This window comes from Phoenix dactylifera, chromosome 16 (genome assembly GCF_009389715.1).
Source record: "Phoenix dactylifera cultivar Barhee BC4 chromosome 16, palm_55x_up_171113_PBpolish2nd_filt_p, whole genome shotgun sequence".
Classification (NCBI taxonomy): Eukaryota; Viridiplantae; Streptophyta; class Magnoliopsida; order Arecales; family Arecaceae; genus Phoenix; species Phoenix dactylifera.
Window position 1 is genome coordinate 2,024,939 of NC_052407.1, and position 12,093 is coordinate 2,037,031.

Sequence of the window (12,093 nt, forward strand, 5' to 3'; positions counted from 1 at the left end):
CCTTACAGCTGTATCCCGCTACTATGGCAATTATCATGGCTACATTGTCTTAAGTCGCTTACATTTGGGAGCACCATGGGCACCCATGGACCATACGGTCAGGAGGAAGGATCCGCTCTCTCTCCTCCTGTGAAAGCTGGGAAAGTTGTTGCCTTCTTCAGACGTGCAAGTCAATGGCTTGATGCTCTCGGGTTCTACTTGAAGCCCAATTCGGTCTAATTATTCCGAACTAGCTATGAATATTTGCTTACAATCACATTGTAATAAATAATGGAGATGCTATCTTTAAGCTGCTTCTTGTTATTTTGTTGATTTGTGCTACCAACTATATATGTTTGCTTTTGATCTATCTCTCGGTAATAAATGGGGATGCAAGGAACTCTGGATGGTATTATCCTAATTGATTCAGTTGGTAGATATATTGCACCAATATGGAGAAAAGCTTGAGGCATCATTTGGATTTAGACTTGGAGTATGCATGTAATTCCTGGTATCCTATTCTAAGTCTTACTTAGAAGCCTAATTTGGTCTAATTATTCCTGTTGTGGTTCAAATTTGGCTCGAGGGTGACCACGCCGGTGGAGTTGAGGGAGCCGCTGTTGGTTGGAAGAAGAAGACGGGAGTCACCTCCTGCGCGACGGCTGGGAACCTGCACAAAGCCTCATCGATGTTTTTAGTGAGGACCCTCCGACGATCAAGTTAGAGTGGGATCGATTTGATCCAGCCAAAAAAATGTCCCTTAGAAGTTACTTGACCGAGCTATTTGTAGTCCATGGGTAATGTACGACTACGTAATGTACGATTATGTAGGTGGGCGTAGGCGCGTACATGGGTACGGTCGTTCGCGAGGCCGAACTCGTTGAGAGGTCGCATCATGCGTTTGGCGAGGTCGGCTTGATGGGTGTTGAGAGTAGCTCGGCTTTCCGGGTTTCGAGGTGTTCTTGGTGGAGCGCCCTGAGCTCAAAGGTCGGGGCGTACTGCTGAGGTAGACGCTCCAAGTTTGGTCGGGGCGGGTCGGTGAATGTCTGAAGGCACCCTAAGCTTGGTCGGGGGTGTCGACGAATATCTGAAAGCACCTCGAGCTTGGTCGGAGGAGTCGGCGAATATCTGAAGGCACCTCAAGCTTGGTCAGAGGAGTCGGCGAATATCTGAAGTTGGTGGAGCTTTTGGCAGAGTCCCGAAGTCGAGCTGACTCTGGGCCGAAGTGAAGATTTAGTCGATTGGCGTTGACGTTTATTGGGCCGAAACTGGGCGGCCTTTTAGTTGTGGGCTGGACGATCCATTTTTCCTCCTATTATTTGCCCCCCACTTCCGAGATCGAGCTACCTTGCAGCTCGGACAATGGCAGTAGGCAAACTCCTGATCGTCCAGTGCTTCAATCACATAGGCAAAAAGAGGTATGTACCGAACTAGTAAAAAGAGGTATGTACCGAACTGGCTATATATGTATGTATTAGATAATTTAGATTTGTAGAGAAGCATTGAAAATTGAAGAAATAAATGGTCTATATCATACTCAAGGAATGATGGTAGAAGGAAATGGCTAATTTTTTTATTTTTTTAAATAGAAACTAATAGTATTTGCCGACTTTAGTTTAAAATTGATTCAGTTGTAATGATTCTAAAAAACACGCAATCAATTTTATGTAGCCCAACGAGGTGGCACGCACAGTCCAATTGGGCCTAAAAATATCTTAATTGATAATAACAATTATATTTGAGTGTGCTTCGTGGTGAGTCATTGATTGCCCCCAAATAATTTTGAGTGTAGAAATTGAAAAGATGAAAAAAAAACTTATTGCAGCTAATTCAATCATTAATATTGCCTTCTCATGATCGAAGGCCTCTGGAAACCAAAAAAGTGTTTAATTTTCTTTGTATTAATAGTGTTTTTATCACTTTAACATCCTTCTTTTGAATCCGAACAAGTTAGAAACAATTTCTCCTTCATGTTTTCAGCTTAAATATTTAAATTTTATTAGATTCTCCATATATCTTAGGATAGCTTGATCCAAAATATTTTTTAAAAAAAATAATAAAAAATAGGTGGATTGGAACTCTGCGTACTAAAATGAGAATGTGAAGGAGCTCAAAATAAGAGAATAATTAACGTATTAAGTACTTCCAAACTAGGAAAACTATACGAGCAATCGATGCCTTTTAAACAAAAGAAACCTCAATCACTAGCCAAAATTCACAAAGACACCAATAAGCACAAATTTCCACTTTAAGCAAAATAAATAACATTTGGTCGGGATATGAATTCTTGTGTTCAAGAGGGTCTATATAGAGATTTAAGTTTTCAAATATTATAAATTTCACTTGAAAAAAATATCTCGGCCATCGTGGAGCATTCCTATTCATTCTATTGGGCTAACACCAAATTGCACTGCAAACAAATAGGCATCGAGGAAATTTTCACCAACTGAACGAGTTTTTAGAGTGAGATTTCTTCATTATTAATCATTTCAGCATTTATATGGCTTCTTCATTGTCCAAGGCTCCTATCTATTCTCTTAAACTTTGCACAAAGCTAGTTGATAGTGATATTAAACTATATTCTTGCACAAGAAAAACTAACTAATTGGGAAGACGTTTTCTTTTCGGTGCATTAAGTAAACTTGAGTGCTTGATTTTACAACTTGGTTCAGTAGATTCTTTACTCATATGCCTCGAATAAGTTCACCAATTGCTTATGATTTTTGGTACCTTATATTCCCACTTAGACTCATTTAATTTTAGGTTAGAATGTTATTGGATCCACATCCGACCCTAACTGATCCATACCCATCCTAGATGGAGCTGGGTTTGGTCGGGCTTTGGGTTGGGTCGAACTTTTAGATTGGGTCAACTTTTGCCACCTTTACTATCCATCCATGCATCTCTAAGTATTCTTTGGGTCTCTAATGCGACATTCCCCTCACATTATCTTGAGATATGTTTTCCAATATCCGACTTTAGGATAAGCTTATTAGTATTCCATATATGACTCAAAGAGAAAGGTCGGAGCATGTTGAAAGATTGTTTCGTTGATTTGGTATGTGTTGGAGACAAAATTATTTAAAGCCTTTATCTTTCTGATGGCAGGCGAATGTACCTTGAATACCGGATATCTTCATATATCAAATTCAACAAGCTGAATTAAATATCTTAACTCTTTCCAAAATCAAAATCTGCCGCACTGAGGATGTAATCCTTTCCATCTCGTTCCAATGCAAGGATGGTGAGACACTTGGCTGGTCCCCTAGGTGCGGGTGTGACAGTGGTGCAGCCCAGCCAAGATCTGCTTTACACTCACAATGGTATTTATTAGATTTTTAGTTAAAAATATTTATTTATTTATTTATTTAATGTACTTTTATAATTGGAAAAATGAATTTTTTGTCTCTACAAAAAGTCGTTATGGTTGGGTTCAGGTTGTATCTTCCGCATGAAAGAATGATCGACCATTGGATTGTATATTGCACAGATCTCCAAAAATTTCAACTTTTTTCTTCTATCTCTGTATAAATCTCGAAGCAGCCATTGCACGACCATAAGGGAAGGTGAATCATTCTTTCATGTGAAAGATACAACCCGGTGGTTATTATAGCAGAATTTAACTATCAAAAATGAGCATGGTCCTCAACGTGGAGAAAAAGAAACTTTGTTTTGCTTTCTATCACAGCCTTCCATCCATGGAGGTTTGGGGTTTTTTTGGTGCAATTGGAGTTTAATTGAAAGGTTCTCCTGGACCAATTGGAAGATTTCTTATGATAAGCATCCTCCCTATATGCTTTACTAAGTGACCAAAAACTTGAAAGAGAGTTTATACCAATCCCCCTAACGCAAGTCTGCCATAAGAGTGCATATTCAGTGAATAAGGTTTGAGATTTTTTCTTTGCAAATCGATATCTATAAAGAGAGCCATCTTTCAAAAATTATAAGAAAGCACAATTGGTACCTCTCCCAGCTGTGGGAAATAGGGAAAACATCTGAGCTCCTCTAGCTGCAATATGTTTTCTATAATGTAAGGGCTTCATTTTTGCTATTATTACTAGCAGGTAATGAAATGATATGTGCGAAGATCCTTGCTGGGGTGCTTTTAATTCCACATCAGCTATGCATTGGATAGAACTTAGGTACTTATTAAAAACCAAGGAATCTAAATAGCACTTTTCGGCTAGCCTTTCCAGATGAGATTTTGGGTTGTGACAAATTGTATCAAAGCAAATCCGACTTATGGCCCATGTACACTAGAGGACACTGCAACACAGACCTAACTGCATGGGTTGACCATGAACTAGTTATGGCATTTGTGATTGGCTTCATGGTACTTGTAATTAAATTTGAATAAATTTAGATTCTTAACCTGATGAGAATGCTAGAACTTAAACGGAAGGAGTATGCGGAGGATCCGTTCGGACATATATTTAGCTCCACATGGGCAATGCATTTGATAGATCTTGTTTACTTATATAAGGATGCATTTCTGTATATTAATTCACTCTCTATATTTAGTGCATTTGATTTGCTATTTGCTTGGATGTATCCATGTCTGATAGATACTGCAGGTAAAAGCAAATAGTGCATCTTGCACTTGCCTAGCAGGTGGGTAACGAGGTTTTCATGACCTTTTAGCTGGTAAGCACTAGGCATGACTATAGCAAGTGCAGATCATATGCAATTCTCTCTGTCAAGAGTATGAGCAATTGAGTCCAGCAAGTCTACAGGACCATACCCAGGCAGTACGCTTGGTGTCTACTGGGCATGATATATGAACAATTCTTTTATTGTTGATCTGTCAGTATGCAGCTTGTATCTGTATGGCCTTTCTAGCTGATCTTGCTCTTCATTAAGAGTATCGTTTGAGAGGATTCAATCATGATATGATATCCTGGTGGGTAATTCAACATGATCTTCTTTAGAGCTTCCAAGTCACCATAATCTCGCCTCAATCCACAACCCCAACTTGTTTCTGTGCACAAATTTCTACTGTAGCCCAGACTAGTTTAGCGAAGTCATGTGGCTATGTGGTTTTAATTGTTCCAACGATCATCCTTCATATCATAGCACGGCACTCAAATGAGAGACACAATCAACCTTCTACGATCTACTGAGGAGGCAAGTATAGTGCAGTTGGCCCTAAAATCTCTCAATAGGTTATAACCAAGTGTGCTTAATGGGTGAGTCATTGATTTCCTTCACATAATTTTTACTCTAGACATCATTCCTTGGAAATTGAAAACATGAAAAAAAATTATTGCAACTAATTCAATCATTAATCTTGTCTTCTCTTAGACCAAACGAAAAATGTTTTAAATTTTCTTCACATTGTCCATGTTTGTGTCACTTCAACGGCTTTTTTCTGCATCCGGGCAAGCGTGCAAATTTCTCCTTGCTTCACATTTTCTGCTTCAATCTTTAAAATTTAATACCCTCCAAATATCTGAAACTAGCCGAATCCAAGTTACATATATATTTTTAAAAAAAGTTGGTGGAGTGGAACTCTGTGTACTAAAATGAGATTGTGATGGAGCTCAAAACAAGAGTATAATTGAAGTACTAAGTATTGCCAAACCAGGAAAACTATACCAGCAATCCATGCCTTTTAAACAAAAGAAACCTCAATCACTAGCCTAAATTTAGGAAGATACAAATAAGCATAAATTTCCACTTTAAGTAGTCTAAGCAAAATAAATAACTTTTGGTCGGGATATGAATTCTTGTGTTCCAGAGGGTATATAAAGAGATTTAAGTTTTTAAATATTATAAATTTCACTTGAAAAAATATCTCGGCCATCATGGAGCATTCTTATTCATCCTTTTGGGCTAACACCAAATTGCACTGCAAACAAATAGGCATTGAGAAAATTTTCACCAACTGATCGAGTTTTTAGAATGAGATTTCTACATTATTAATCATTTCAGCATTTATATGGCTTCTTCATTGTCCTAGGCTCCTATCTACTCTCTTAAACTTTGTATAAAGCTAGTTGATAGTGATATTAAAATATATTCTTGCACAAGAAAAACTAACTAATTGAGGAGACATTTTCTTTTCTGTGAATTAAGTAAACTTGCGTGCTTGATTTTACAACTTAATTCAGTAGATTCTTTACTCATATGCCTCGAATAAGTTTTCCAATTTATTTCGATTTTTGATACTTTATATTCCCACCCAAACTAATTTAATTCTGGGTCAGAATATTATTGGATTCATATTTGACCCTAACTAAAGAATCTATGATCCATACCCATCCTAGATGGAGTTGGGTTCGGTCGGGCCTTGGGTTGGGTCGAACTCTTAGGTTGGGTCAACTTTTGTCATCTTTACTAACCATCTATGCATCTCTAAGTACCCTTTGGGTCTTTAATGCGACATTCGCCTCACATTATCTTCATATATGTATTCCAATATTCAACTTTAGGATAAGCTTATTAGTATTTCATATATAACTCAAGGAGAAAGATAGGAGCACATTGAAGGATTGTTACCTTGATTTGGTATGCATTAGAGAAAAATTTATTTAAAGCCCTTATCTTTCTGATGGCAGGCTGATGTTCCTTGAATATCGGATATCTTCGCATATCAAATTCAACAAGCTAAGAACATGTTTAGAAATTATTAGATTTCAAAAGACATTTATATCTCTAATCCATGGAGCTGAACAACCAGCAAACTGGCATTAATCAAACTCGGCAACTTGGACATATGAGTTCCTCTTATTTTTTGCATGATCTTGGACGATGGCTGGGGTCTCTTTGTGCTAGCGATCGGACATGATCTTGTCATAGGGCTTCCTCGAAGAGAAATTATGCCTTACACTACTTCATCCACACTATTCAGATTTTTTGTTCCTATGGGCTCTATACGGCTCGGTCTCGGATTGTTGCCTCCCTCACCGCGCCGCGGGACCTTTTTGATGAATATAATAGGGGTATAATTTCTCCTGCTCAAACCTTTTTGTCCTCATTGAATTAGGGGCTCGTTTGGTTCGCGGGAAAAGAAGGGGGGAAAGTGTGGTCAACGGGAAAGTAATGAGATGCCTCTTGTTTGGTTGGAGTTTTCAAAGGAGAGAGAAGGGAAAGTTATATTCCCATGGGAATGTGATTCCCACATTTCATGGGAAAGTCTTTCCCATGAGAAACATGGGAAAGTTACTTTCCCATGAGGCGGGAATCACTCCATTTTTACTTTTTCCCAAAAAGTCCTTTCAGCATTAAAGAAGCATTAAAAAGGCATTAAAAACCTAATTTTTATTAAGGGCATAATAGGAATTATATATAACTTTCCTAGGAAAGTGGATGGCCAACCAAACATAAGCACCTTGGAAATTTGTCACTTTCCCATGGTCAACCAAACATGCCAAAAGTACTTTCCTAGGCATCCTCTTCCTAGGAATTTGTTTCCCAGGAATCATATTCCTAGGAAGGAAAATGCTTTCCGCGAACCAAACGAGCCCTAGAGGTTTAAAGGAGGTAGTGCTTCTCCACGCGTTCCATGGGGATAGCTGGAAGTGGGAACTATTTTATTATGCGAAGTAGGAACTCGTGGCCTTAGCGGGAAAAAAAAAAAAAAAGTAGGAACTCGTGCAATAGCATGTGGTGTTCCCAGCCTTTCGCGTCACTTGTATTGGAATGTTGGATTAAAATTTTAAAATTCTAGTTCTTCAATTTTCCTATCCCACGTGCATCATGCACGTATCACGTTACATGCATGGATCACTACATGTTTTTTGAGTATAAGGAGGCCATGGCGTCGTTCCAAGAGATAACGCCAGAACGTCATCCCGACCAAGTGATGGATTCTCGAGTATGCTGAGCAAGTTGCATCAATATTTTAAAACTTGAAAAGATTTAATTTTTCTAAGTGCCAGCACGCTTCTCAAAAGCTGCGGTTTTATCCTGGAGAGAATAAACTTACGAATACGATAAAATATCATGACGAGAGAGGGAAAAAAAAAAAAAAAAAATGCTGCCGCTAGCTACCACAGCGCGTCTTGACTGCATTCCACGTCCAAATGAATATATATATATATATATATATATATATATATATACCCACCTTATTCCTTTAATCTTTGAAGTATAAAAAACAAAGCATCTCACGTGGCCCATGTACTTGCAACCAAAAAATTTAAACACAAAAGACACGGCGGTCGGCGCAAGGTGACGGAATTACCGGCATATTGTTTGGTTCTGGTTCGTTTCTCACGTTGCCCTTCGCCCGAAATAATGGTACACCTTCCTGTGCGCCTGCGGACCGTAGGATCAACTCCATCCGCTTCGAGAAATGTGCGGGTGGACGAATGATGTACTTTTGAACGCTTTGAGATTTCGCAGCGGATGATCCAACCGTGGATGGCGCGAAGGAAGGTGCCTCCTCCTTCGGGCCGAAGGATGCAACCGGGTTCCCGTAGATACATCACGCCTAGATGTGCTCAATTAATTGGCCAGTTCGTGCTGCCATTTGGACCGCTACTGTTGTCAGCTTGTGCTATACTGCTAATGCATGCACGTCCGTGGCCCTATAAATACCCATTATCCCTTCATTCGCTCGTTCATCAAAACCAACCGAGAGGAAACCATTTTGTAGTCAGCACAACTTCTCAATGGTGGGGGTTCAAGATTTTGTAGTTAGCTCAACTAATTTCATCATCAATAGTTCATTTTATATTATGAATTCGACTAGAGCTAATAGGTGTCCACTGTTACAGGCTAGCAGAGAGGATGCTACGAATATGTTAGGGCCATGGGGTGGTTCTGGTGGGACAGCATGGTCGTTTGAGAAGGCCCAAGCCATCACCAAAATCAAAATTAGCGGGGGGGATGTCATCGATTCAATCAGCTTCCAGTATATGGATGGCAAGACAGCCCGCTGGTCCCCCACGTACGGAGGTGCCGGGGGCAAGCCTACAGAGGTGCCTACGCTGAGATTCTTTTTTCCCCTTAGATTTAATTTTCTTTTTTTATGAAAAAATTACTTCCTCACTATTGTTTCGACGCTCATTCAACAACTATATATGCCAGTTAATTAATTTGCAGGCCTCTGTAATAGATACGGCAGTCAACATTAGCAAGGCTTGCCGCTGTCTCAATAATTTATTTAGAAAATAAATATATGTATATATAACGAAAGCAATCACTTGGCCAAACGATGCACCCTTCAAATTACTCATCACTGCTAATATCGTCATTATTATTTGTTTTACAGATTGAGCTTGGACCGGCCGAGTTCATCATCTCTAATGAAGGGCTATTACGGTGCTTACAATGGAATGACAATTATATACTCACTCACTTTTGTTACCACGGTTCGTGAGTACGGCCCATATGGCCAAGAGCAAGGAACTCAATTTTCTGTTCCCAAAGGTACAGGTTGGATCGATGGCTTCTTTGGACGCTCGGGTACACTACTTGATGCAATTGGGGTGTACAAAAAAACACCTTTTGAGGTAAAAAAAATATTTCAGTTTGCATTAGATGATTTGATAATTAAAATCCCAAAATAAATCTAACAATAAGGTCCATTATAAGCTTACTTGCAAATATGTTTTATTGTAATAATAGTTAAGCTAATTAGGTATGCCTGTTGGCACCCCACTTTTCACCACATGCACTATAAAAAACTTCAGAACCTCACTTGAAAGAAGGCATTCCCGTTGTATTTTCTCGAAATATTTATTTATTTATTTTTTTATGAGATAGTAAACTAATTGTCGGTTAACAAGCAGTTGTCAACATAGTGCATTTGATCAAATTATTTACTTCAAGCCTCATCCAAGTTGACAAATTGGATGAGGATCCAAGTTATAGTTTAAACTTAGATATCCATAACAATTGAGAGACATATGGCCTTAATTAACTGTTGGCAATTAAATTGTACATATGGTTGATGTTATATATATTGCTCTAAAATGATTGAGCTTTACATAAACTTTTGAGAAAAGATGTAGTCATTCTGGATCTCGAAAAGTAGTTTCTTACTTTCTTGTTCCTTCATAATGGATGCAGTCCTCTAGCTCACGATTGTTCTTATTTTGCGAATGACTGTATGGTACAGTGTGGACTTGTTAAGGTGGGCCCATGGGGTGAATTACAACCACAAAATTTACGGACATCGTGGGCACTCCGACACAACTTACCAAAATCATAATTCGCTATAGCGGAACTATCGAGTCGATTAAATTCCAGTACGTGGCCGACGGAGTGGCCAAATGGTCTTCCACCTGGGGCAGCGAATCCGGATCCACGGCTGAGGTATGGTTCGCAAACGTTCCTCCTCTCTTCTCCTATTGTTGATGCATATATATATATATATTTGTACCTTTGTTTGTCATCAAAACAATATGCTTATACCTTTGTTATTTTTTAACATATTTTCTACAAGGGATTTCTTTCTTTTTTTTCTTAATGTAAAGGAGGCATTGCCGCCCATTTTATTATTTTTGTTCGAAGTGTTATTGTTAGTTATTTGTTATAAGGGGTCTTTTTTTTTTACTAATTTGTTTTCTTGTTTTTAATTTGGACTACTAGTTTGGTTTTAAACCACCTTTCAGCTTGCAAAGAATTGTTCCAGGTCTGACTTTAAATTTATCGTTTTGTTTTGTAGATTGATCTTGGAACCAATCATTACCTTACAGCTATGTCTGGCTACTATGGCAATTATTATGGCTACATCGTCATAAGATCACTTACATTTGTGAGCACCATGGGCACCCATGGACCATACGGTCAGGAGGAAGGAACTGCTTTCTCTCTTCCTGTGAAAGCTGAAAAAGTTGTTGCCTTCTTCGGACGTGCAGGTCAGTGGCTTGATGCTCTTGGATTCTACTTGAAGCCCAATTCGGTCTAGTTATTCCAAATTAGCTATGGATGTTTGCTTACAATCGCATTGTAATAAATAATGGAGATGCTATCTCCAAGCTAACTGTGTTTGTTGTTGTTTTGTTGGTCTGTGCTACCAACTATGTATGTTTGCTTTTGATCTATCTCTTGGTAATAAATGGAAATGCAATGAACTCCGGATGGTATTATCCTAATAGATTCGGTTGGTAGATATATTGCACCGCTATGGAGCAAAGCTTGAGGCATCATTTGGATTTAGACTTGGAGAATGCATGTAATTCCTGGTATCCTATTCTAAGTCTTACTTAGAAGCCTAATTTGGCCTAATTATTCCAAATTACCAATGGGATGGGATATCTACTTCTGATCTATGCCAAATTGTAATAAATAATGGAGTCGCTATCTCCAAGCATTTTCCTTATCCGTTTGTAATAAATGCAGATGTTATGGACTCACTACGATTATTATCCTATTGGCTAGCTATGTTGGTTGATTGGAAGGGTGTAAAGAAGTAGGTCCCTCCTACTGGTTATTCGGCATCTCCAAAGTCCGATCTACCACTCTGCCTACCCACCACGTCACCATCCCATATCTACATCGACTCCTATTGGAGCATTTCTATCCATCCCTCTAGGCTCTAGTCTAACACCATATCACACTGCTGACAAACACGCGGCAAGCGAACTTTCAGCAACCGATCGAGTTTTTAGTACAAGATTTCTATATAATTAATCATTCCAACTTTTATATGGCTTTCGTATTGTCCTCGGCCCCCATTTGCTCTCCAAGACTATATACCAAGTCTTGTTGACAGTAATATTGAACTATATTCTTGCCCAAAAACAACTAAATAATTGAGCAGACGTTTTCCTTTTGGTGCATTAAGAAAACTTGTGTAAGTACTGCCAAACCACAAAAATTATACCAGCAATTCATGCCATTTAAACAAAAGAAACCTCAATCACAAACCAAAATTCTAGAAGATACATATAAGTACAATTTTTCACTTTTAAGTAGTCTAACCAAAATAAATAACTTTTGAGTCTCTAATACGGCATTCGCCTCGCATTATCTTGAGATATGTATTCCAATATTCGGCTTTAGGATAAGCTTATTAGTATTTCATATATACCTCAAAGAGAAAGGTAGGAGCACGTTGAAAGATTGTTACCTTGATTTGGTATGTGTTAGAGAAAAATATATTTAAAGTCCTTATCTTTCTGATGGCAGGCTAATGTACCTTGAATACCGGATATCTTCATA

The 12,093-nt window shown here is 38.6% G+C and overlaps 1 long non-coding RNA gene across 1 annotated transcript; it reads left to right on the forward strand.

The window, feature by feature from the left end:
* Window positions 1–8,507: 8,507 nt before the first annotated feature.
* Window positions 8,508–9,435, forward strand: LOC103717809. Its single transcript, XR_005515294.1, has 3 exons — window positions 8,508–8,597; window positions 8,700–8,903; window positions 9,197–9,435. It is a non-coding gene; the product is annotated as an uncharacterized LOC103717809 (long non-coding RNA).
* Window positions 9,436–12,093: the final 2,658 nt, after the last annotated feature.